This window comes from Tamandua tetradactyla, chromosome 4, assembly GCF_023851605.1.
Source record: "Tamandua tetradactyla isolate mTamTet1 chromosome 4, mTamTet1.pri, whole genome shotgun sequence".
Taxonomy (NCBI): Eukaryota; Metazoa; Chordata; class Mammalia; order Pilosa; family Myrmecophagidae; genus Tamandua; species Tamandua tetradactyla.
Window position 1 is genome coordinate 69,924,662 of NC_135330.1, and position 27,377 is coordinate 69,952,038.

Here is a 27,377-nt window from a genome sequence, read left to right on the forward strand (position 1 = left end):
CTGCCATGCTGGAGACCCCAGTTCGATTCCCAGCACCTGCCCATGTTAAAAAAAAAAAAAAACTGTTTCATTTCTGGTATATCACATTCCAGCTGCTAGCAAACTAGGACAGTGCTGCTGTGGTTGTTCCCTTTTAGAAAGGAATTTGGCTAGAGTTTTCAAAATGTAAAACATAAATAAACTGCATTATAGTAATATGATAAAATACTATGCCTTGGTTTAAAAGTAAATAAAATATTATTTTCACAGAAAAATGTAGAAGGCACAAACTCTTCAACCCAGCAATTTTCACCACTTCATGAGAGTTCAAAGATGAATGTGCAAAGAGGCTCCCTGCTGAATTGTTTCTATTAGTTAAAAACTAGAAATAATTTAAATGTTCATAGATGGGTGACTTGTTATATTTGAAGTATTCATGGTGTGATGTTTCATGACAATTATTAAAAGGAAAGACATACTCATTTAGACTGATCAATAGAGTGACCGTGAGATTTATCATCAAAACCACAACACTTTTATTTTGGGGGGGGCGTGCATGGGCCGGGAATCGAACCTGGGTGTCCCGCATGAAAGACGAGCATTCTACCACTGAACCACCCATGCACCCTAAAAGCACGACACTTGTAAAAGTGAAAAGGATGTCTATTGATAATCATATTGGACAATAGGTGTAAGCCAGGACTCTCCCAGGCAAACTGGGACATATGATCATACTACTGATGAAGACTGTCCAAGGAACACTTTTAGAATCTCCAAGGAACATTTTTAAAAAGCAAAATATATAATGATATACACTGCATGATTCAATTTGCATGTGCATTTTTTAAGGGATACACCTACATGGTTACATATGCATAAGAAATCACTGGTTGTGGTCATATCTGAGAGTGGAACCACTCCACACTAGGCAACAATATTCATTCCCTACTCCACACTGGGTACTTAGATTACTCTTATAATAAAAATGTAAATTTGACTGGGTTTTTATTACTTTCTTTTTTTGCATATATTACTTTCATAATAAAAAATGCAAAAATTTAAGAAGTCACAGAGGAGTTTGCTCTCAATTTTCCTCTGTTTCATAGGTCAGCTCTCTGGCCCATCTCATCCTTCTCAATCCCAGTCTCACCTCCTCTCACACCACCAAGTCTCAATCTCAACTGGTGCAACAGGAGGTGATGGGAAAACAAAATACAGTAAATAAATAAACAGATTAACATTATGTATGATAAAAATCCCTATAGGTTCCCAATCATTAAGAATATAAAAATAGAGGTTTAATTTTCTGCAGAAGAGTCTCTTTAAAGCTGCAATTCTACACTCAGATTGGAGGGAACAGATGCCCCACTTTTAGAAAATATTTTTCCTTTATATTCCAAAAAGTACTGCAGGACAGTAAATTTTTCCTCCCACTCCTTTTTCTTTTTGCACTGAAACAGAAGCATTTTTAAGCCCTCCTCCTTTAGATGATAAGTTCCTTCCAAGAAGGGAAGGGTTGAAGTTTAGGTCATTTGTCTACCCAGTTCCTGAGAAAAGGTCACTTCCTTAGTTCTTATTATGGACCCCACCTGACAGCAAAGGGAGAGAAACTTCTTTGGCTTGGCAATTTGGTCAAGAGACCTTAGAGGGATCACGTTGTCTAAAGACCTATTGGTTTCCATGGATCCTCTAACCTGGAACTTGTCTCCCAGGGAAAACATGGGGATATAGACACCCAGTTCAAAGAGTGGAGGTAGTTTGACTGTTTCTGGGAATAATTTTTTAATAGCAAGAATTCCTGTCAGACTCATTTGTTCCTTCCCTTTCTCTACCCTCTGACCTCAGAGAGCTTACCTTCATCGTCAGGGGCAGGAAGTGGGGGGGATAATAATACTAGCAAGTGGCTGAACTATGACTTGACCAGGTCTTATACCTCAAAACTATGCAGGAGAGCTCCACAGAGCTGGCCCATCCCTAACTCATCCCCTCTTCTTCTTATGTTACTTCAGCACTGCCCTGAGATGGGGCTTTTCTCTCCTGAGCCCCTGCTCCTTTCACTCTCCAGACTGTTTTCTAGATGCTCCACACCTCAGTTCCATTCTCCCACCCCTGCTCCTGTCCAGACACAATCCATCTTTTCAAGGTGCTCTTCCAGTTCTGTCCCCTTCACGAAGATTTACCTGAACTTTCCTGACATCAGCCTATTCCTTCTTTCAAGCACATTTCTTGGGTACCTATTATGTCATATTTAGGACACTATTAAAGCTTGTAATATTTAAGTTTTCCTATCTTTATTTCTTGTTACTTCAGTGATCTCAATGGTCCTGTTTTCTTCTTTCTTTTTAGCACTATGCTAAAAAGGTGTGGATAAAAATATACCTTAAAAACAATGTGCAACGAATATGAAATAATTAGTATAAGCACATTCATTGAGTCAAACTAGAATACAGTTTACCAGGAGCCAGGATTGGGGGTTGGGAATGGGGAGTCAATGCTTAATTGGTACAGAGTTTCTATTTGGGGTGATGGCAGAGTTTTGGTAAAGGATGGTGGTGTGGTAGCATAACATTGTGAATGCAATTAACACCTGACATATAATTTAATATGGTTAAAAGAGGAAATTTTAGCTTGTATATATTTCTAAAATAAAAAATGTTTTAAAAACCAGGGGACTGTACAACACAGTGAACCCTTACATAAACTATGGACTACAGTTAATAGTATAATTCTAATAATATTGTTTCATCAATTTTAACAAAGATATCACAATAATGCAAAGTGCTAATAACAGGAAAAACTGTGTGTGAGGGGGAAATAAAGGAACTTTGTGTTTTCTGTGCAGAGTTTCTCTGTAAAGCTACAACTTCTCTAATGCAAATACAAGTATAAATACAAATACAAGTAATAGTAATAAAGCAATGCTTAAGCTATTATCATCATTGGCCCTTTAGAATGACAAGGGCCACGATGAGAGCCTGCACGGCCAGAGACTTTTGGAGACAAAGAAGGAAAATACCGCCAGGGGAGCTTCATGAAACAAGAAGCCTGGAGAGAAAGCTAGCAGACATCCCTGTGTTCACCATGTGCCTTTCCAGTTGAGAGAGAAACCTTGAACTTCATCGGCCTTTCTTGAGTGAAGGATCAGATTTTATTAAAACCTCTCCTGGAAAAGAAACTGTAAATGCCACCTTCCCAGTAGCTATAGTAATACTATGGGCCATAAGAGATTTCTTTTGGAAAACTGGAAAGAGGGTAGGATTTAAACCAGCAGGAGACATCCACATGGAAAGAATTCCCTTGCCTGGCTCTCACTTATAAAGGAGGAAGTAGGAGATGAGTGGCTGAAGCCAGAACTCTTTTGAATAAGGAGCCAGCACTTTGCTGTCTGATATTGAGAGGCAGATCGACCATCATGTGACTGGACGATATGCAGCTTATGATTTTCTGATGTCCTAAATCAGTGACTGATTCCAGAAAAAAAAGTCCTTTACAACAATTTTTTTTTGTGCTGTATGGCAGGGTCACATTTCAATATTTTTCCATGTGAATATCCCATTATTGCTGCACCATTTGTTGAATTTTTGTTTGGCTGTTTGTTTTGCTTGTGTTTCTTTTTTGGGGGAGAGGGTAGGAGTGCATGGACTGGGAATCGAACACGCTTTACAACAACTTTTAAAGATTATTTTTCTACATAATTGCTAAAATTATTTACTTAAAAATAAAGAGGGAATAGGCAAATTACTTTTTTCTTTGAAATTGCCATTGAACTTAACTGAAACAATGAAAGTAAACAAACTAACTAATCCACACGTGGTGCTCATTTCAGGCAAATCTGAATGGTTTAGTTACTAGAAGATCTACACTATTAATTGTGTGAAGGTATCTTCCTAAAAGCTGAATTAAATTTTAATGACCTCTTTGAGTCAAACATCAAATTCTAAGAGGGAAGAAGTGTAAACTGCCCACAAAGTATGCTCTAGCAAAAGTAAATGCAGCATCCCTGAACTGCTGCCATTCTCTAGTGACTCTAAGAGTCACTGATTCAGCAGTAATTTTCCCCATGAAAATTTGCCTTTAATTTTTTGCAACAGATATGCTTTTCTTCTGAATAGTTTTGCTAGTGAGATTTCTGGCGTTGTTTTAGGAAACTTTGAAACGTTGAATTTTTTCAATAAAGTCCCTGTAGTTTTTATTTAAAATATATATACATATATTATTATTATTATTATCACTAATGATAATAAAATCATTGACTTTATTTAGCTGTGGTGCACATTCAAGCTTCAGACTTAGGCCAGTGGCAGCCTCTGGTGGAAGCACTGGATTTTCCGAGCTGCTTTCCAAACCTTGGCCTAGAACGTGGTTAGCAGGAGGGACCTGGAGGCAACTGACTGACTGGTGTAGCTTTCTAACCCAGGGTGAAAGCCAAACCAGCCAGGACCAGCCTGATGGCAGAGAGGTAGCAGGGAAAACAGGCCTCCGCTTGCACACCAAATCCCAAGCTGTTTTGTCGTAAGTACAAAGGCATCACTTTCTAAGAGGAAGTCGGTTCTTCCCCCCTGCTTACCTGGTGCCACTGAAACTACCTTTGGTCGGTCTCTCTCAAAGTATGGATGTGCATGGTGTGGTGTCCACAGCCTGGACAGTCACTTCACCTGCTCCTCAGACCTGACATTCTGCCTATCGCCATCCAGACCCAGGGGTGCCCATTTCCAGCTGTATTCATAGAAAGAGACTCTGGGCTTGGGTCAGAGAATCACTGGACATTAAGAGACAGAAGGAAATCAAGGAGAAGTCAAACACATCTGATAAGGTTCATGAGACCCAGAGAGATTTCTTAAGTGGCTCTGAAATGCCAATCCTGACATTGTCCATTTCTAAAACTTGAAGGATGTAAGGACAAAGTAGTGAGTTTTTTTTAAAAAAATAAACTAAATTTATTTAATTAAAAAAACTTATTTTTTATTCTGATTTTATGGTCTTTGTTTTCAATGTTAAAATGTCCTTTTTTCCCCTATGAAATGATGTTGATTGTGGAGGGGAGCTGAGTTTTTATGCTCTATAAAAGAAAGTAATGACTGCATTTGAAATTCCAAAGTTTGGATACCACAGGATTAGCTAACTCACCAAAGACCACATATATAGTTAGGAGCAGAGCTGGATTTGAATTTCTATTTCTGGTTGTTTTCTTGTAAACCACACAGACATTTAATGTATGACTTGTGGTAAATTATTTCATATTCTGAGATTCAGATTTTGCCTCTGTAATGTAAGGGATAATAGAACTGGCCTTATGTCACAAAGTAATCATGAAGCTAGAATCATGGAGAAAGAAGAACTTTGGAAAAGTAAAAATTTTATACTCTACAAAGGCTTAGCATCATTATTATATGTCAGTCAGTTAATTCTTGAGGCTCCAACTGGGAGTGGATTATCCACTTTGAAGACTGTCTGGGTGAACTTTAAGTTGCGTTTTATGTAACTCTCAGCTGCCCTGACTTTAGGCAAAGCAAATTTTATTCCCCTCCGTCTTCCAAGGGAAGGGGAGTGTGGGTAGAATAGCGGAGGGAAACTGAAGCAGCTGGCTAATGAACGAATGGAATCCTGGCTCCTGAGAGATGGAGCACTCTCGCAACAACCAAAGCTTGACAAGCAGATAGATGCCAGGCTGTGCTCTCACTGGAAAGCCCTTAGCTCAAGTGCTGCTCCTCCGAGCCATCTGCACTTCCAGGAAAAGGTGGAGGAACCCCGGCTTCTGAAGTCTACATGCTTGGGCCTGAACCAATAGTTATTCCTTGAGGGTCTGAGCAGGATTCCTCTCTGCCCATAGACCCACTACAACAGTGGCATCGCTGGGCAGTCCCACTTGCCAGACATGGGGCCAATTGTATAAATGCCAGCACCCTTCTTCCCAAGTTACAGGCCTCCACGTCTTTTACAATGAGCTTTTTTTTGTTTTATATCCTGACTCAAAGGTTAAAGGCAGCTGTGCTCAGTTCTCCAAAGGCAAAGCATCCATGGCCACAACAGCGACTTGGGCCAGGTCTTGGGAGGAAGCCACTCTTCACGGAGTTTATGGGACCCTGAAAAATGTGGCTTGAGGGAGACAGGGTAGCAGGGTGACTTTTGTCAGTCCCTAGCATTTTTGTTTCATAGGTCCCTTCCTCTATAAAAGTTGTGTTTTATATAATTGATACAAAAACGAGTATCAAGGAAGGACATTTGTGTTAAGGAGACTAACTACCATGCCTTCCAGTGCTTTGGCAGAAACATCATATATGAGTCATTTTAGCCAAGCATCTGCAATTTCATATTGTTCGAGCATTTGCTGTATCTCTGGAGACTGCAGCTCTCTATAAATTTGCTGTGGCTCAACCAAGAAAGAAGACATATGCAGATTTCTACAGAAACCATGATTCCATGAAAGATTTTGAGATGAGAAAGGCTGGTATCTTTCAGAGTGCAGAGTGATTTGGAATGTCAAGACTACGGCTTGAGTTCCCGGGATGTTTCGTCACTAACCTATGCTCCTGAATTATGAAGCCTAGAATATGTGGGCTATGGAATAATTTCTTTTGAAATAAAAATAAAGGACACCAACAAAAACTGAGCATCGTCCAGGCTGGATTCATGATTATATATCCATTATTACATTTATTTTGATTTTAAAAGAATTAAAACACTTTCTTTGGGGCCTTAACATGTCATTGGCCCTCATCTCTGTGTCTACAAATGAGTGTGAACATAGGGTTATAAGTAGAAGAGGAAGCCAAGAGAATTACTAGGATCACTGGTTTAAACAGGGGCCCAGGGTCTGACATTATTGTATATTAACACAAAACATTTCTTGTTAGGGGTCTCAAAAAAATATTTTTTTCACTGGGACCAGAACCGCTAACAGTTTTAAGCACAAAACAGTACATCTTCCATATTACCTTGCAGTCACCTATCATCTCCTCCATAAATAAAAATGGTATGAATTCTATTGAGTCCAGGAAGCACTCACTGAGTCATTTTAGACTAACCTAGGACAGTAGATAAACTTCTGTAAAGGGCTAGATTGTAAATATTTTAGGCTTTGCAGACTGTACAGTGTTTGTTCCAACTACTTAGCTCTGCAGTACAAACATAGACAATGTGAAACAAATGGGAGTGGTGTGTTCCAATAAAACTTTATTTATAAAAGTAGCTGGAAGGAGGGCTGGGGACATAAATGAAATCAGAAAGAAAGATAGATGTTAAAGATTGAAATGGTATAATCTAGGAATGCCTAGAGTGTATAATAACAGTGATTAAATGTACAAATTTAAAAAATGTTTTTGCAGAAGGATGAAAAATGAATGTCATTATCGCAGGGTGCTGAAAATAGATGGTAATTAATATTTTAAAATGTCACTTTATGTGTGAGACTAAAGCAAAAAATGTTTATTTGGTACAAAATTTATATTTTGACTAGTGCATTTCCTAATATAACTTATGTAGATAGTTTGATTGAACACCATAAGTACTTGGAATCTCAGGCAGGAGATGAGATTTTGTTGGTTTGTCTAGAGTGATGCCCCGGTGAATCCCAGAGTGATTTGAACAGTGAGTACAAAAGTATTTGCAAAGCCCCCTTTGGGGAATGGTGAGAATGGGGAAAAATTCAATTTCCCCAAGTTGAATTCTTTGATATTCTCACAAGCAGTGTGGACAACCAAAGCTATAGGCTGAGCCCCCAGTCTTGGGGGTTGTTCATATGAAACTTAACCACACAAAGGATAGGTCAAGTCTACTTAAAATTTAGGCCTAAGAGTCACCCCCAAGAGAGCCTCTTTTGTTGCTCAGATGTGGCCTCTCTCTCCAGCCAACACAACCAGCAATCTCACCACCCTCCCCCTGTCTTTGTGGGACATGACTCTCAGGGGTGTGGACCTTCCTGGCAACGTGGGACAGAAATCCTAGAATGACCTGAGACTCAGCATCAAGGGATTGAGAAAAACCCTAGAATGAGCTGAGACTTAGCATCAAGGGATTGAGAAAACCTTCTTGACCAAAAGGGGGAAGAGTGAAATGAGACAAAGTGGCAATGACTGAGAGATTCCAAACAGAGTCGAGAGGTTATCCTGGAGGTTATTCTTACACATTAAGTAGATATCACTTTGTTATTCAAGATGTAATGGAGAGGCTGGAGGGAACTGCCTGAAATGTAGAGCTGTGTTCCAGTAGCCATGTTTCTTGAGGATGATTGAATAATGATATAGCGTTCACAATGTGACTGTGTGATTGTGAAAACCTTGTGTCTGATGCTCCTTTGATCTACCTTGTCAACAGACGAGTAGAACATGTGGAATAAAAATAAATAATAGGGGGAACAAATGTTAAAATAAATTTAGTTTGAAATGCTAGTGATCAATGAAAGCAAGGGGTAAGGGGTATGGTAGGTATAATCTTTTTTTTTCTTTTCTGTTTTCATTTTATTTCTTTTTCTATTGTCTTTTTCTTTTTCTGAATTGATGCAAATGTTCTAAGAAATGATGAATATGCAACTAAGTGATGATATTGTGAATTACTGATTATATATGTTAATGTTTTATTTGGTTTGTTAAATTTTTTTTAATTAATAAATTAAAAAAAAAAAGTAGATGGAGAGCTGGATTTGGCCCACAGGTTGCAGTTTGCTAAACCCTGAACTAACCTATCTTTCTCTTTCTGACCATATGTTCCTACTATCCAGTACATTGTTTTCTCCATGAAGCACAGCATAGTTCTGAACTAAACATACTTTTTTTTTTTTATGATACTTATTGCTTGCGTTTTTTTCCTGTCTTGAAATCAATGGGTAGGGCATTAGTTAAATTCACTAAAATCCATCTGTTTGTTTGTTTTTATAAATTTTTAAAATTTGCAATACTAGGTGTTCTAGTTTGCTAGCTGCCGGAATGCAATATACCAGAAATGGAATGGCTTTTAAAAAGGGGAATTTAATAAGTTGCAAGTTTATAGTTCTAAGGCAGAGAAAATGTCTCAATTAAAACAAGTCTATAGAAATGTCCAGTCAAAGGCATCCAGGGAAAGATACCTTAGTTCAAGATGGCCAGTGAAGTTCAGGGTTTCTCTCTCAAGTGGAAGGGCATGTGGCGAGTCCGGCGTCATCTGCTAGCTTCTTCTCCTGGCTTCCGGTTTCATGAAGCTCCTCGGGAGGCATGTTCCTTCTTCATTTCCAAAGGTCACTGGCTGGTGGACTCTCTGCTTCTCATGGCTATGTCGTGCTGCTCTGCTTTCTCTGAATCTCTCATTCTCCAAAACTCTTCCTCTTTTACAGGACTCCAGTAAACCAATCAAGACCCACCCAAATGGGTGGAGACATGTCATCACCTAATCCAGTTAACAACCACTCTTGACTAAATCACATCATCCAGGGAGATGACCTGATTACAGTTTCAAACATACAGTACTGAATAGGGATTATTGTACCTTTGTGAAATGGGATTTTGATTAAAACATGGCTTTTCTAGGAGGTATACTTCCTTTCAAACCAGCACAACGTTCAAATTAACAAGACAGTTGCAAAAATAATACAAACCCCATATGGAGAACTCCAGTATGCCTCCACCTCACCCAAATACTGCCACCTTTACCATATCATTCTGTCTTTCATCTGTCTATCTAGAAGGACGACTGTCCTTCCAGTCGTCCCACTCCTAGGCTGTATGCAGCGTTTTCTCATCAGTGTCTTCCTCCTTTTCCTCCTGATCTTCTGGTTGTTGAGTTGCCTTTGAACTCTGCTGCTGTTGTTTTGACTATTCCTTGATCTGGTAATGCTCCATGTTTCTGATGCTAATCATATCTGTAAATCACTGTCATGGTTACCAGACTTGGGTAACTAGCGTCAAACACTTCGGCTTAGGGGTGAGAGTGAAGGGCTTCGTTGAAGGTCTGTCCTGAAGAGATGAGTGAGAAATTGATGTTTCGTTTGAGGAGTCTTTTACTCTTAGGATTTTTATCTCCTGATCAATACTCTCAGTCTCTTCCAAACGGATACCAATCCACCTCTGAAGGTGAAGGTGATAATATTCCCCAACACGCTTATCATCTGTTTCACCATTTTCTAAGGAAGATTTCAGGGCAGATAATCTATGCTCCACCTCCTTCTTCTGCTTGTATCTCTCTATCTTAGCCTAGTTTGAGATGCCACAGCAACAAGCTTCGGATAGACTATGGAGAAGCTTGAAGTGTTATTTTCAGCAGAGTTGTTCTTGATTTGGAGCAGCTCAAGGTCTGCCATATGTAGTAATGGCACTGAGTTAAGTAGTTTAGAAAGTGTTCTTGAGCCTGCTGCAAATGATGTAGATGATTGCTGGGCTTGACTTGTTTCGTGGCAAGAGTTCCTTGAAATGCTGGCACCATCAGGTACTTCAGGTCAGTGGAAGCAATCTCTTCTAGGTTCATTTAGGCTGAACAAGTCCAGCTGTGATATCATTTCAGCAGCCTTCTCAAGGATATCCAGTCCCTTGAACACCTTGTGCCAGTTTGAAAGGATTTATGTACCTTAGAAAAGTCATATTTTAATCCTAATCCCATTTTATAAAGGCAGTCATTGCTTCTAATCCCTATCCAGTATTACAGGCTGGAAACTTGATTAGGTTATCTCCACAGAGATGTGACTCAATCAATTGTAGGTATTAAGCTTGATTAAATGGAGATGTGTCTCCACCCATTCCAGGTGGGGCTTGATTGGTTTGCTGGAATCCTTTAAAAGAAGCAAGCATTTTTGAAAGAGCCACAAAGCAGAGAGCCCACGCTGCCAGAGACCTCTGGAGGTGAAGAAGGAATACGTTCCCTGGGGAAGCTTCATAAAACATGAAGCCTGGAGAGAAAGCTAGCAGACATCACCATGTTTGCCATGTGCCTTTCCAGTTGAGAGACAAACCCTGAACTTCATCAGCCTTCCTGAGTGAAGGTAACCTCTTACTGGTGGCTTAAGGGGGACATTTTTAAAGACTTGCTTTAACTGGGACATTTTCATGGCCTTGGCATTGTAAACTAGCAATTTATCAAATTCCCCTTTGTAAAAGCCATTCCATTTCTGATATATTGCATTCCAGCAGCTAGCAAACTGGAATATATGTTATCCTGGACTATTTAGGAACCGGTGGCTTCAGTTGCTACTTCCACTTTGAACAGAAGCTGCTTGATGGTTTCGAACAGCTTGGGTAGCCTGGCAGCAATAACTCATCTTCTGCTTCTGCCATCTTAGGGTCCATCTGTTTGTTTTTGATGTTTGACCACTTTTCCTTTCAGGCTTTCCTCATGGACCAAACTTGAACTCTTGCCTATAAGGTTCATCCTCCAGAGCTTTGCTGGCAGTTAACTATATTCACCACTCATTCATTGAGTAAAGAAATATTCACTGAGTACTTGGTAGTACACTATAAACCATGTTGGTAAACATGAAAGATTTTTTTAAAAGTAGAAGATTTAATCTCTACCCTAAGTGTTTATAAACTGTTGTACATAATGGTGGCCCCCCAAAATCACACCTCCCAATAGTTAACCCCTTTTGAACTCCTTTCCCGCATTGACTCTGGAGTTGGCTGTGTGACTTCTTTGGCCAATGAGATATTAACAAACAAGAAGAAAGCAGATAAGTGGTTGCGCACTGGGGCTCAACTTCTTGACACATTCCCTTTTGGAACTCAACCACCGTGCTGTTAGGAAGTCCAGGCTAAACTTCTGGAGAGAGGTCACGTGTAAAGTCCCTAGAGAACGAGACACCTCATGGAGAGAGGAGCTGTTCAGATCTTAATTGTCCCAGCCTCCCCAACTGAGGTATCAGACATATGAAATGCCCTCTTGGATCCTTCAGACTCAACCAGCAGAAGAACCAAACCACCCGAATAAATCCAGGCACAGATTGTAGACTCAGGAATAAGTAAATAGTTGTTTTAAGTCACAAAGTTTTGGGGATGGTTTATCAGGCAACAATAGATAACTGAAAGGAGGAATACACACACACACACACACACACACACACACGCCAAAATGAAGACTTAAAGATGATTACTGTATTAAACAACACAGATATAAATGTACAGTAGAGTAATAACATCAAAATCCAGATTGGAATGGCTTGGGAATTGGATAGGAGATGAGAAAATGGAAATAAGAACTGTAGAAACTATCTTGAGAAATTAGATTGTGTAGAAGAGAAAGAGGGTCATAGATAGAGGGAGATACATGTTCAACGTTCAAGGATTTTTTTTTTTTTTTTGAGAGAGAGATAACCTTGTTTAAATATCCATGAGATGGCTCCAGTAAGAGAGGAAAAGATTAGATACACAAGCAAGAGAATGGATAATTTATAGATAAGGCTCATGAAAAGGTGGAAGAAGATAGGCTAAAAAACATAAACGATGTAATTGATCTTCGTTAGATAGGAAGAAAAACTCTTCAATTGTAACAGGAGGGAAGAAGGCTGGTGTGGGTAGCTTTAGACACTTGGTAACACAAAGAACTCAAAAGTGATGACATCTGCTGACCATAAGAATGGTGGTAGGAGCAGCAGAGGTTTCAGGGGAGTGGAAAAGGTCTGCAATCATTGTGAGCTTACCAGAGAAATGTATAAATTTCAACCACTTTTTAGTCCCATGTGAGGTTGGTGATCCTGAATTATAGTGGAACTAATCTGCCTGATGGTGAGACTTTTGCTAATAAACTTTTCTTCAGGTGCCTTGAGTGAAGGCAAGAAGCAGATAGTTCAGTTAATGTGTGGTTGAGATTTTGCCAGACAGCAGAGATGAAAAGTGAGAGAGAAAGGGATTATGAGAGTAAATAAAATTATAGACATGGATGTTCCAATGAGAACAAGTAGACTCATAGTAGGAATCATTGAGCAGGCAAGTTGGAAGGAGAAGGGATGAAATTATAATTAGCTGCTTGAATTAGTGGTCTTCGAGTTAGAGAAGTTTTGGGTGGATCCAAGTTATTGTCAAGGGAGTGAGTGGCTGATATAGAATGAAAAAGACGGGGCTCATTCCAAAGAAATCTGAGAAAAGATAATATCGTGCACCTTCAATATCTAGGTTTGGCGAAGCCATTGAATACATGGGTATAATAGCAATAAAGGAAATATATTGAGTGGAGACTCAGAAGAATAAAGTCCAATCCCAGGAAAGAAGTTTCTAATCTAGTGATAATAACCAATTAGGAAATCCTCACACACAAACAAAGATCAGAACTTGCCTATGGAAAGAATGCATTTCCAGGCTTTGTTTCTCCCATTAGTATCATTCACCTTTATGTGGCACCTATTGTTTATAAAGCACTTGCTTTATATTATGTCCCTTGCTTGTTTGGGTTATCACTTCTTGTACATGAGGAAATTGAGGCTCAGAAATGTCAACAGATTTGTACAAGTACGCACAGTTAGCAGCAGAATTGGAGAGTTAGAGAAATCAAGTCTTTTCCATTCTACCTTCTCTTTTATTTATTCATTGAACAAATACTCACTAATACATACTATGTGCCACACACTGTTATACTCAGAAGTGAACAAAGCAGACAAAATTCTCAGGCATTAAGTAGAAAAGCCATGAGGTTGGAGTGCGCTTGATCTGTTAGGAAAGTGCAAGAGAACCAGTGGTAGAGTTGAGTGTGGAGAACAGTAGGAGATGAGGTCTGACAGATAATAGGGGCCAAATCTTGTAGATCTTTGCAGGCTATTTTAAGGCTTGTGGCTTTTACTTATAGTGAGATGGAGTCATGAGTGGGTTTTGAGCAGAGATGTGATATAAACAAGTTTAAAGGATCTTTCTGTTTACTGTGATTAGAAGAGACATTAGGAGGCAAGGTTGGAAGCAGGGAGGCCATCCAAGTGAGATATGTTATTAGGGTGGCAGCTGTGTCAATGGTGAAAAGTAGTCCTATTTTGAAGATAAACCCTGCACAATTCACTGTGATATGCTGCTGTAGCTACCACAACTGGCTTTGTGAGAGTGATTGTTTAAACCTGCAAGCAAGTTGCTTTCATGTTGGTAGCTTGAAACGGGGCATTATAGGACTATTTACACTGGTAAATCATACAAATCAAGATTTTTTTTTAACCCCAGGAAGCCAATTTATCAGCACAGCATTGATTCCCAGAAAGCTTTTTACCACTGCTTCACAAACATACTCACTCAGAGTCTGCTTTTCTGAACAATTCTTGCTTGCAGGTCTGGGTGGGTAGGGATGAGCCAGCTGTCTAGCTCTTCTGTGGAGGGGCAGCCAGAGAGAAATAGGAAGTGGGTGGTGCCTCTGTCTCCCCTAAATGAGTTTCCTTGCAGTTCACCTTCCAAACTTCCTGTTCTTGGGAAAGCTGGCCATTTGTTAGACTGACAGATTCCCCACGTAGTAGAGTTCAGCTCCCGTATGCCATTTGCTGTTTCAGCAGGTTTGTCAAGAACAATCCCTTTTCAGCCTTGAGCAGTCTTTTTATATGTGCTGCTTCTTGATTCATTCTGCAAGTAAATGGGAAGGTGGGCTTGACCCGCCCCTATCCCCCAAGAAAGGTCACTGTTAAGTTCTAGTGAGGACAAACAGCCTTTTTTTAAGGTGTAGGAAGTCCAGATATATTAATGGGGGCTCACCTAGAGTCCAGACTTGGGGGCCCTGAATGGATCAAAGGGGCAATAAGACCTAATATCAAAAAGCAGCCAGGATCTCTGCTGCAGTCTTTAGATCTATCTGCTTTTTTGGCAGTCTTTAGATCTATCTGTTCAGCAGCAATTAGCCCACTGGCTCTCCCAAAGAATCTCAGCGCCAGTTAGCTTAAGTTATCAGAGTCCTGTGCTCATGAGGTCACATATTTGAACTTGTGTATATGTGACAACTAATATTCTCTGTTTCCACATTAGATTGAGCCCTTGTCCCAGCCAGCAGAGTCACACACGTGCATTACTAAACATACAGGGGTTGGGAAGAGAATGGATGGTGGCTTAGCTAGAGCGCACGTTGAGCCTAGGTATGTAGCTCCAAGTACATACCTTGACACCATAGAACAGAGTGTTTGTATGTGTTCTGCATATTACTATCATTTCAGGTTAATTTTAAAGAACATGAGAAAAGGGAGAGAGAAAACAAGGGTCAATCCCAAGAGACTTCAGGTTCAGGAACTGGCCTACTTGGAATGTCTAATTGGACTGACAGGGCGACTCTTTGAGAAGTAAGTATTCAGAATTCCCCGTCTTTAGGAAAATCATAGAACTCTTCTTTCTTGCAGGGTTTGTCTCTCTGAGCACTTCAGCCAGTACCTATAGAGCTTGTCAACAGGACTTACAGTGATAGCTATAGCTGAGCGTCAGGCACACAGAAACTGAGGACTGGGCCTTTGACGACAGCTCCCAAAATAAGGTGCAAGCCCTACTTCTCACTTTCCCCTTGTGCCCTGGGAGATGCTGGCACTGCCTTTGGAGCCATTACTCAGCAGCCTGAATGTACAGAAATAGGACAAGCATACGACTCAGGAGACACAGCTCCTTCCTCCAGCAGGGTCCTGGTGTGGCCATTCTCTGTACAGGAGTTGTGGGCCCAGGCAGGGAGGTAGGGCTGCATGGGGATATAACCAGGTCCTGTCAGGGCAATAGCCCTGGCACCAGAAAAGGGCTTCACTGTCGACTAGTTTCTTGGCTTTTTAAGTCCTTTCTCTGCACCGGGGCTGCAGAGTGCTGATGATCTGGTGAATACACTCCTTTACCTCCTCTAACTTTTCTACACATACTCTTTCCACCTTTCTATTCCGGCTCTTTCCAAAGCAGGTAACTTCCCCTCCCCTCCCTGGTCAGAAGAAGCTGGCATTCTCCAATCTGTTGTTGGTTCTCCAGACCACGGCTCCCCCCATCCTTGTTTTGCACATCATCCTATATTTGCAGACCTCCCCCATGCCCAATGCATTTGACTGTTTACTGACGACCTAAGCATATTCTCCTGCCCTCTTTCATGGCTTAACTAACACCTGCCATAGCTTTCCTGGCAACTTCATCTCCTGCCACCTGTTTTTATTCTTCTGATACCCTGGCCTTGCTATTTTTTTTTAACTTTTTTTTTATTGTATAATACAACATATATACAAAGCAAAGAATGAAAAAAGCAATAGTTTTCAAAGCATTCTTCAATAAGTAGTTACAGGACAGATCCCAGAGTTTGTCATGGGCTACATATGATCCTCTCAGATTTTTCCTTCTAGCTGCTCCAGAACGTTGGAGGTTAGAAGGAATAAATCTTTTTTTTAATCGTCACAATTAATTTTTTTTCTCTTTTTGTGAAAAATAACATATATACAAACAAGCATTAATTTCAAAGCAGTGTGCAAAAATTAGTTGTGAAACAGAATTTCAGAGCTTGATATGGGTTAAATTCCACTTTTAGGTTTTTACTTTTAGCAGTTCTAAGATACTGGAGACTAAAAGAAATATCAGTTTATTGATTCAGCAATCATGCTCGCTTGTTTAACCCTACCTTCTCTATATAACTTCACCATCACTTTTGATCTTTCTCCCACTCTTTAGGGGTCTTTGGGCTATGCCCATTCTAAATTTTTCATGTTGGAAGGGGCTATCAATAATATGGGATAGGGAGATGGAACTGATGTTCTGGAGAGGCTGGCCCTTCTAGGTTTCAGGACTTATCTGGTCCAGGGACCCATCTGGAGGTTGTAGGAATCTGGAAAGTTACCCTAGTGCATGGAACCTTTGGAGAATCTTATATGTTGCCCTAGGTGTTCTTTATGATTGGCTGGAGTGGTTTTGGTTGGGGTTTGGAAAGGTATGATAGGTAGCAATGTCTAACTGAAGCTTGCCTAAGAGTGACCTCCAGAGTAGCTTCTCGACTCTATTTGAACTCTCTCAGCTACTGATACCTTATTTGTTACACTTCTTTTCCCTCTTCTGGTCAGAATGGTATTGTTGATCCCATGGTTCCAGGGACAGACTCATCCCTAGGAGTCATCTCCCACGCTGCCAGGGAGACTTTCACCCCTGGATGTCATGCCCCACACAGGAGGGAGGGCAATGATTTCAGTTGCAGAGTTGGGCTTAGAGAGAGTGAGGCCACATCTGAGCAACAAAAGAGGTCCTTCAGAAGTAACTCTTAGGCATACCTATAGGTAGGCTAAGCTTCTCCGCTATATACATAAACTTCACAAGAGCAAGCCTGAAGATCAAGGGCTTGGCCTATTGATTTGGGTGTCCCTAATGTTTGATAACAGTATAAGGGGTTTCCCTGGTGGTACAGTTCCATTTTTAAAAAATTTATTCTATTGTTTTTAAAAAAACAAAAATGACCCTCAGTTCTGTTCTACTAAGTCACTCACTGTGATGCACATATTTTGAATATGGACATCAGAAGGTTCCATCCCAACCATCTCAAATTCTCACTACTCTACTCTGACTACAACCCACTTAGCTTCTGTTTCTCACTTCGTCACCTGCTCACCCTTCCCAGAATCACTTTCTCTTTGTTGTAAAACAATAGGACTTTATTCTCTCACAGTTCTGGAGGCTAGGAGTCCAAAATCGAAGGGTAGGAAGGGCCATACTCTAAAACTTGTAGGGAGAATCTTTGCTTGCTTCTTCTAGTTTCTGGTGTTTTCCATTAGTCTTCAATGTTCCTTGGCTTGTAGGTGCATAACCCCAATCTCTGCCTCCATCTTTGTGTGGCCTTCTTCTCTACAGTCCTGAATCTTTTGCTTCTTCCATATCTAGCCTAGACCCCCTGACCTGCCATTTCCAGGATGGCTGAGGATCACTCATGTTTTTGCTCTTCCCTGGCTCCTTCCTTGCTGACGTCCTATTTTGGGTAATCCCTAATTCTAGTTTTCTTTGGCTCCTCCTTCAGATGGCTAATCTCTTTTTTGGAAATCCACAAGCTTTCTGTGGTGTTTGAGCCCTCCACAAGCCATTCCATTAAGACCATGTGTCTAACTATCTTCCCCACCATTTGCTCTTCAAGGTAGGAGTTGGTCTATCATCACTTTGGCATCCTAATACAGTGAGGAAACTGAGGCTTAGAGAGATTACATAACTTGCATAAGATCACAGAATTAGTAACCAGAGAGTCAAGATTAGGGAACCTGGCTCTGGATGTTCTGGGCAGTCTGAGAAGGAGAGTATGAGGCAAGCTCTGGCCCAGGTGTTGCCGGGCTTAAAGGCACTGCGGCCGCCTCTGCAGTCACTATTTAACTCGCTGCGCCCTTGATGGATGGCGCGGATGGTGCCGGTGCGGCTCCGGTGCTGATCCGTGGGTCCCCTCCCCCATTCGGGGGTCTCCCCTTGTACCCCAGCTTCAGCAGAGCCATGTCTCGGGGTGGCTGCTGCCCCCACATGTTGTGGGATGTGAGGAAAAGGTCTCTTGGGCTGGAGGACCCCTTCCGGCTTCAGAACCTGGGAAGAAGAGAATTTATCTAAAGGTTAAAACTTGAAGCAACCCTAAATGTGCATAATGGATGTGTTAATACAATCTGTTGGAATGACACTGGAGAATGCAAAAATATAAAAAAGCAATACTTTTCAAAGCACTCTTCAAAAAGTGGTTACAGAACAGATCCCGGAGTTTGTCATGGGCTACCATATGATCCTCTCATATTTTTCCTTCTAGCTGCTCCTGAATATAGGAGGCTAGAAGGATTAAATACTTTTTTATCATCACAATCAATTTTTTCCTTCATTTTTTTGTGAAAAATAACATATATACAAAAAAGCTATAAATTTCCAAGCACAGCACCACAATTAGTTGTAGAATGTTTTTCAGATTTTGACATGGGTTACAATTTCACAATTTTAGGTTTTTACTTCTAGCTGCTCTAAAATACTGGAGACTGAAAGAGACCAATTTAATGATTCAGCATTTATATTCATTTGTTAAGTCTTATTTTCTATGCATAATTCCACCATCAACTTTGATATTTCCATACCTCTCATTGGGGCTGTTTGGGCTATGGCAATTTTAAATTGTTGGTATTGGAAAGGTCTGTCTCTAGTGTGGGCTAGGGAGATGGAACTATCTGATGTTCTAGAGAGGCTGGGTTAGGTTTCAGGGCTTATCTGGACCAGGGACTCATATGGAGGTTGAAGGTTTCTGGCCTGGAACCCTTGTGGAATCTTATAAATTGCCCTAGGTGTTCTTTAGGATTGGCTGGAATGGTCCTGCTTGGGGGTTGGCATGTTATGACAGGTAGTAAGGTCCACCTGAAGCTTATGTAAGAGCAACCTCCAGAGTAGCCTCTCGACTCTATTTGAACTCTCTCTGCCACTGATACTTTATTAATTACACTTCTTTTCCTCACTTTTGGTCAGGATATAATTGTTGATCCCATGGTGCCAGGTCTAGATTCATTCCTGGGAGTCCTCTCCCACGTCGCCAGGGAGACTGTCATCCCTGGATGTCATATCCCACATAGGGGGGAGAGCAATGATTTCATTGCAGGGTTGGGCTTAGAGAGACTGAGGCCACATCTGAGCAACAACAGAGGTCCTCCAGGAGTAACTCTTAGGCATGCCTATAGGTAGTCTAAGCTTCTATGCTACCTACATAAGCGTCACAAGAGTAAGCCTCATGATCGAGGGCATGGCCTATTGAAACAGGTGTCCCTAAAGTTTGACACAGTATCAGAGGATTCCCTGATGGTAAGGTTTAATAGTTCCATAGTCTTTCTCCCTTCCCTCAGGGGACTTTGCCAGTACTTTTTGATTATTTGGTTAATATACTCTAGGATGTTTCTAGGAATTACAATAATTTATACAGGACTAAAGGACTTCTTTCCCATCCTGTGCTCTCTGTGTTTCAGTTGTTCAAATGAGCTATACAGATAGGGTGAATTATATTATGCACTACAGAAAATTTCAGTTCCAGATCAAATAAACCTTTCTTCCATTGGTCTCAGAGAGTATGTGTGGTTGTAAAATATAGACACTGTCTTCCTTACCCCTATGTTCTGAATTACTTTAACCCCAATATGTTCAACTTCATTCTTATCTCTAAATATCAGGTTATATATATATAACAGCCTCTCAAAATCCAGAAATAATCACCACTCCGGACTTAATGTGTCTGTTCTAAAAGCTTACAATCTAGGTAGAAAATACATTTTATCTGGTTCAGATGACACCATGTTAGTAATTAGTAATCCTTACAGCAAAAAACATTTTGACAACAATTTGTTCAGGGCACCGAGCAAATATATTTAGTGCAAAGTTCTTACCAGGTAGAAATGATAAGCAGATTACATACTGCTCTGGAGAGGGAGTAATATTTTATATCAATGTTGAGCAAGATGCAGAAACTAATAGACAATGCCAGTTGACCTGCCATTATGGAACTACCTATGAAATTATGACTGTATCAAATGATCCTTATACTTTTCCATCTAGTGGTGAAGATGAAATTACCAGGTAGTTTGATATTCACATCAAAACCAACTGCTCAAATAAGACTGCACAGAGGACATTTTAAGTAACTGCCGACGTGCTGCCACATCTATAGCTATTTGTCCACCAATCCTTATTATCTTGCTGTAGGTTGTTCTGATAGCTCAGTGAGAATATATGATCGGCGAATGCTGGGCACAAGAGCTACAGGGAATTATGCAGGTCAAGGGACTACTGGAATGGTTACCCTTTTTATCCTTCCTATCTTAATAAGTCCTGCAGGGTGACATCTCTGTGTTACAGTGAAGATGGTCAAGAAATTCTTGTCAGTTACCATTCAGATACAAATATCTATTTGATCCAAAAGATGATACAGCCCGAGAGCTTAAAACTCCTTCTGCAGAAGAGAGAAGAGAAGAGTTACAGTAGCCTCCAGCTGAATGTTTGAGACTTCGTGGTGATTGGTCAGATACGGACCCAGAGCAAGGCTTGAGAGTGAATAAGGATGAGATGGAGAGCAAAGTCCCAATGTGTCATTGATGCAGAAAATGTCTGATATGTTATCAAGATGGTTTGAAGAACAAGTGAAGTTGCACAGAGCAGTAGAGAACTAGGAAGATTCCCAACCTAGAGGTGGAATGAGTTAGTCAGACGTTTCCACTCTTCCTATGGTCCCATCAAGTACTGATTTGAAAGTGGGTGAAATTGCGATGGAAGTAGATACTCCAGCTGAACAATTTCTTCAGCCTTCTACATCCTCTGCAATGTAAGCTCAAGCATATTTGACATCATCTTCTATAGAAAGCCCTCATTCAACTTCTTTGCTGTTTTCTCCAGTGAACAAAGGCAGTCTGTTGAGGTTTCTGGACACCATACACATCATAAGTCTGATAACAGTAATGAAAAGTTGAACCCCAAACCAGGGACAGGTGAAACAGTTTTAAGTTTGCACTACAGCACAGAAGGAACAACTACAAGCACAATAATACTGAACTTTACAGATGAATGGAGTAGCACAGCCTCAAGTTCCAGAGGAAATGGGAACCATTGCAAATCTGAGTGTCAGGAGAAATCCTTGGTCTCACAAAGTTCAATGCAACCACCAAAAGGAGACAGTGGAACAAAAGCGCCTGACGAATTTTCTGAGAATGTAACAATCAGGAAGCTACATTTACAGAAAATACAGTTCAGCATCCTAAAGCACAATCAGACAAATTCACATCTGAGCCTTGGATTCCAGCTCAGGAGAAAGGAATGACCTCAATCTTGACAGATCTTGCGCGGTTCCTGAAGAATCCGCTTTGTCTGAAAAAGGCAAGGAAATCAGAAACTACAGATCAGTCTAGGATTGAGAGTGCCAGCAATCAGAATATCAGTTCTGAGCCACAAATAGCCTTTGGACCTTCAGTTCATGAGGAAACATCAGTCAGAGACTCTGCTCTCCAGGACACAGATGACAGTGATGATGACCCAGTCCTGATTCCAGGTGCAAGTACAGAGCACAACATGGTAATAGATGCTCTGCTGTTGACCGCATTCAGGAGTTCTTTAGGAAGAGAAAAGAAAGGAAAGAAATGCAAGAATTGGATACCTTGAACATTAGAAGGCCACTAGTAAAGATGTTTATAAGGGTCATAGCAACTCCAGGACAATGATAAAAGAAGCCAATTTCTGGGGTGCTAACTTTGTAATGAGTGGTTCTGACTGTGGACGTATCTTCATCTGGGATCGGCGCACTGCTGAACATTTGATCCTTCCAGAAGCTGATAATCTTGTGGTGAACTGCCTGCAGCCACATCTGTTTGAGCCAGTTCTAGCCTCATCTGGCATAAATTATGACATAAAGATCTGGTCACCACTGGAAGAGTCAAGGATTTTTAATGGAAAACTTGCTGATGAAGTTATAACTCGAAATGAACTCATGCTGGAAGAGACTAGAAACACCATTACAGTTCCAGCGTCTTTCCTATTGAGGATGTTGGCCTCACTGAATCACTCTGCGCTGACTGATTGGAGAGTGACAGATCAGAAGGCTCTGGTCAGGAGAATGAAAATGAGGATGAAGAATAATCAACGTTTGTTGCCAACACTTAGATGTTCTGAAATTTGTATAAGAAATTTATTATATTTTTTCCTCTACAGAGCTTTAGTGCAATTTAAAGGTTTTGGTTTTGGAGTTTTTCCCTTTTGGGGGTATAACCTAACATTGGTTTGGAATGATTGTGTGCATGAATTTGAGAGAGTGTGTAAGAAAAATTAGCAAAATGTTTTAAAAACTTTTTGTCATGTATGAGTCATGCTAGAAGATGCAAAGTGCAACATTTTCTCTAATCTTCAGATATAGTAGCTTGGATCAATGTTGAAGAGTAAATTTATTATAGTGAAAATGTTGGTTCAAATATATTTCTATACTTGCCAAAAAAAAATGATTAGGGAACTTGGGCTAGACATTATATTATGTCTACTTAACTCTGTGGAAAGTTTGTTGACTTTCATCAGTTCCTTCTTTTATTCAGAAAACTTTAAAATTATCCCTTGTTCACTCCTAATTGAATGTATATAAATTTCATTTTCCACTTTACAATTTCTAGTCAATTTAGGTCAGAGACCAAAGATTTTATTTCAGAAGTCCCAGTAAGCATTTTGAATCTCAGGGATTCCTTTCGTTTTCTCCTTGGAGTCTGAATCAGCTCCCAGATGAGCTTACCATAACCCTTTGTCATAGTAATTTCACTTCCAGGACTCTATTATGAGAAGTAGCTGGAAATGTGCAGTGTATTCTACGTGCAATATTCTATAATATAATAATATATTTATATAATATATATAATTTAAAACATTCTTTATATAACATTCTATATTCTATATTTTTATACATGTGCACAAAAATATTTGTGGCAAAATTATTTATCCTCAAATAAAACACAAACGCCTCTTTGTATCTTTGCTCATTATTTCTTCTTCCCCTCCTGCTTCTGAGAAGTAACTCTCCCTCATTCAAATAAAACTATTTTGTAAAATAAGTTTAAAAAGTAATATCCATAAAAACTCAGTGAATTGAAGCTGAGAGCATGGGTTATCAGGTTGTGACCTATTGTTAAGGGTCCTAGATTTACTGTAAGCTTTTATAGCAGTCACATATATATAGGAGTTGTAACTGTTACTTGTAAGTTCTAAGATACTGAGTTGTTTATTTATAACCTGGTCATTCCCTGAAACTTTGGATATTTATGTGATACCTGAGACTCAAGAGTTAGAGCTCTGAAGATATGAAAGTCTGCACTATCCCACACAGGAACTGTTGAAAAAGGGATCAGACTTTGACTACACGTCTGAATAAAGCTGATCTGGATAGGACTAAGGTAGATCAGAATACAGGGTAAAGGATGATATCGTCCGTATTTTAAAACTTCAAATTCTGTGTGAGACCAAAGGGAGAGATGTTTATTTGGTGCAAAATTTATATTTGGGGTAGTGCATTACCTAATTTCACTTGGTCAGTTTAGTTGAACACCACAAGTACATGGAATCTTGAATACGGCATGAGATCTTGTTGGTTTGTCCACATTAGTGTGATATCCTGATACATCCCAGAGTAATTTGGGCAGTGAATAAAAAAGTATTTACAAAGTCCCCTTGGGGGAATGGCGCGAAAAGACAAAATATTCAGCTCCCGCATTTGGAGAATTCCTGATACTCTCGTAAGCAGTGGGGACAATCAATTCAGTAGGGTAAAGCCTTGATTTTGGGGGTTGCCCCTATAAAACTTATTCCTGCAAAGGATAGGCTAAGCCTACTTAAAATTTGGTCTAAGAATCACTCCCAGAGAACCTCTTTTGCTGCTCAGATGTGACCTCTAAGCTAATTTGTTGGATGAACTCACTGCCCTCCCCGCTACATGGGACATGACTCTCAGGGTTGTAAATCTCCCTGGCAATGTGGGACAGAAATCCTGGGATGGGCTGGGACCAGCATCACGGGTCTGAGAAAGCCTCCTTGACTAAAAGTGGAAAGAGAGAAATGAGACAAAATAAAGTTTCAGTGGCTGAGAGATTTCAGAATCAAGAGGTTATCCTGGAAGTTATGCTTATGCATGATATATATATATATATATATATCCCTTTTTAGTTTATGGTATATTGGAGTGGCTGGAGGAAAGTACCTGAAACTGCTGAGCTATGTTCCAGTAGCCTTGATTCTTGAAGACGGTTATATAATGATAAAGCTTTTATAATGTGACCGTGTGACTGAAAACCTTATTTCTGATACTCCTTTTATCTAGGTTTGGACAGATGAGTAAAAAAAAGTATGGATAATAAATAAATAAATAATAAGGGGGATAAGGGGTAAAAGAAATTGGGTAGATTAAAATACTAGTGGTCAATGACAGGGAGGGTTAAGGGGTATGGGATGTATGATTTTTTTTTTCTTTTTCTGAAATGATCATGTTCCAAAAATGATCATGGTGATGATACACAACTATGTGATGATATGGTGTACCACTGATTGTACACCATGTATGGACTGTATCTATGTGAAGATTTGTCAATAAAAATATTTTTTAAAAAGTAATATATACTCATTGTAGGAAATCTGGAAAATGTAGACAAGCCAAAAAAGAAAATCACTTATAATTCTATCCTCCAGAGCTGCATAATACTATAGTACATTTCAGTGTATTTCTTTATATATGTTTACATGTATATATATACATACATTTTCATTTATACCTTTTACTACATAAAATTATATTATACCTATTGTTTTGTAATTTATATTTTATCATTAAAAATCATTTCTGATCACCATCTTAATTTATTTAACCAATATCCTATGATTATTGGAAACATTTTTTTCAAAGTTATAAATAGCATTGTGATGACTCTCTTTGTTCTGTATCTTTGGGTACTTCCTTGCCCATTTCTGTTTACTAGGTCCTATGGATCCTATCCCTCCCAGGTCTCCAACTGGGACCCTAAGACATTTCTTCTCCATCTCTCATAGCATAGGCCCTTTCCCTGGCCAGGCTCCTTCCTTTTGGCCTATAAACATAAATCTGCTCCAGGCTTACCTGTCAATCACAACCCTCCTCCTTGATTAGCCTTTTTCTATATCCCCAACTCTTCCTCCTATGTAAAGCAAAGTTCCTATGCTCTGGATCCCATTCCATCCTCTTACCTCAGGAATTTTGTCCCATCAATTATCCCAGTTTTTGTCTTTATATTCTCCCTCTTTCCTACCTTTTTTCTCTTGGCCTATAAATTTACTTAATCTTTCCTATCCCAAAATCCTTTTCTGAGCATGACTCTCTTATCCCTGCTTGTGTCTATCCTTTCTCACTTCATTTCTTCTCAAACTCCCTAATAACCATCTAACTGGCTCCTAGTACTAACTTCTAAATTGTCATGACTTGTTCTTTATCCTGACTGACCTCTTAATCTAATCTCATTTGCTAAAATTTTGTACCTCGACTTTTTATTCCTAAAATGGCTCCTTCTCAATCATTTTTGTCAGCTCTTCCATCTTTAGTCACCCTGAAATGCTGGCTTTTTTTTTTTTTCTTTTTCATTTTAAACAAGAATTTTATTTAAACAACAAAGACACTTGACTTGAAGGGAAAACTATCTAGGATTCATTTCTTTTAAAGTAATTTATCCCTACTTAAAGACAGATTGCCCTACATGTAACAGCTATGTACAAAAAAGTTATAATTGTCCTTGGTAAATGAAAAACATTAAAATTCTCCAACTGAACAAGATATGCAAAGATTTTTTTTTTTATGTTGTTGGTTTTTGTTAAACAGTGAGAGCAAAATAACTTACTGGAATATAAAGATAAGAGTTGAATGAGCATGCCACTAATGGAGAAAGGGGGTATTTTCACAGAACCAGTATTTTTCCCCATCCCATCTCCATTTGATGTCGATTAAAACATACCATTGGCCATTTAGTTAAAAAAAAAAAAAAAGCAATATGCTTGTGCATATACACCAGTTACTTTATGTACAATAAAGGAACAGGGAAGGGTAAAATGAAAGAATAGAGAAAACTATACTGTAGTAGTCAGGATGTGGTGGAACCAAATTGTGGTTTTTCTAATTGAGAATGTATTCTCGGTCTGTAGGAACAGAGTTCTGGGGTAAAGTAGCAGGCTCCCTTTTTAATAGACACCTCCTGTCTGTTGCTGGAACACATCAATTGTATCTTCATTCTCCATTTCCACCTGTGCAGGTGTATCTGTTTCATTGATTGGCTGCCCATCAAATTAGAATCTGATCTGCTTCATTGACAAACCCTGTCGTTCACAATAGGCTTTCATTAGTTTACTAAGTGGTGTATGCCTCTTAATCTTAAACTGCACCACAGAACCATCCTGCCCCGCCACCTTCAAATTAATATGATCGTTGTTCTCAGTCTTGACTCCTTCCTTGGGCTTTTCGTCTGCCATAGCGAGAGCCGGAATCTCCTCAGCTACCGCTTCACAAAAGAGGTACCAGGTCCACACCGAACGAGCACACAAGCAGCACCAGGAGCGGCAGAAGGAGGCGGCAGTGGTGGAGGAGGGCTGCTGGCTTTTCTTACACCAATGGTTCCCAAAGAGTAATTTCCAGACCCACAGCATCAGCATCACCTGTGAACTTGTTAGAAATGAAATATTCAGGCCGCACCCTAGGCCTCTGAATCAGAAACTAGAGGATGAGTGCAGCAGTTCTGGTGTTGTAACAACCCTCCTAGGTGACTCAGATGCATACTCAAATATGAGAACCACTGCTCCACATGATCTTCCTGGTCAACCTCCTCCATAAATTCTACTTTATTCTTTTCACACCTAATATTGCTAAAATTCTTTCCATCCAGACTCTCTCCTGAGCTCCAATCCTATTCTACACCTACCTATACGGCATCTCCGCTGGCTATCCCTCAGATGTCTACAAGGAAAGTAATCTCCCATAATCCTATTATTTCTTCTGTATTCTGATCCTCCAAATGGTACCACCACCTACCCAGTTGTCAATGC

General features: G+C 39.9%; 3 pseudogenes; 1 reads left to right on the forward strand and 2 right to left on the reverse strand.

The window, feature by feature from the left end:
- Window positions 1-9,623: 9,623 nt before the first annotated feature.
- Window positions 9,624-11,213, reverse strand: LOC143680288 (immunoglobulin-binding protein 1 pseudogene; annotated as a pseudogene).
- A 7,077-nt stretch (window positions 11,214-18,290) lies between these two features.
- LOC143679045 (DDB1- and CUL4-associated factor 6-like) lies at window positions 18,291-22,430 on the forward strand (annotated as a pseudogene).
- A 4,074-nt stretch (window positions 22,431-26,504) lies between these two features.
- Window positions 26,505-26,985, reverse strand: LOC143679047 (small ubiquitin-related modifier 2 pseudogene; annotated as a pseudogene).
- Between the last annotated feature and the right edge of the window lie 392 nt (window positions 26,986-27,377).